The following is a 450-nucleotide window of genomic DNA, read 5'->3' as shown; positions in this document are numbered from 1 at the left end:
AATAAATGAGATTTACCAGTAGTGTAGACCTCCTGACAGTCAATTGAACAGGGCCTGCAGCTTCTCCAAAAATTAGAAATGAGGAAAACTGTCTATGCTCCAGTTTTTAAGGACCTAATAAAGCCATTTTTACTGCTGAGATGAAAAATAAATTGCTACAGGAGACAAAGAGAGAATGGTACAGCCCTTTGCTATCTTTGTTGAGTCCTATAGTGAAAAAGGATGTATATGAAGTAGGAAAGGCCATAGCAGACTTGGGAGCAACCAGGGAAGCCAGGGACATAGTCCACTCATAACCTCATAAAAGCTAAGAGAGGGGAAAAAGAAAACCCACAAAGGAAGGGAAATGAGGGAAGGGAGAAATAAGAGTTATGTTGTAGCAAATGTGGCATGAACTATTGGGAGCAGAGACAGTCTGAGAAAAATATAGACAAGCACCCTAATGCTGTA

The sequence above is a fragment of the Otolemur garnettii genome, unplaced genomic scaffold, assembly GCF_000181295.1.
Source record: "Otolemur garnettii isolate 467f Iridium unplaced genomic scaffold, OtoGar3 scaffold00329, whole genome shotgun sequence".
NCBI lineage: Eukaryota > Metazoa > Chordata > Mammalia > Primates > Galagidae > Otolemur > Otolemur garnettii.
The sequence above is the reverse complement of the archived record's forward strand: the minus strand, read 5'-3'. Positions refer to the sequence as shown.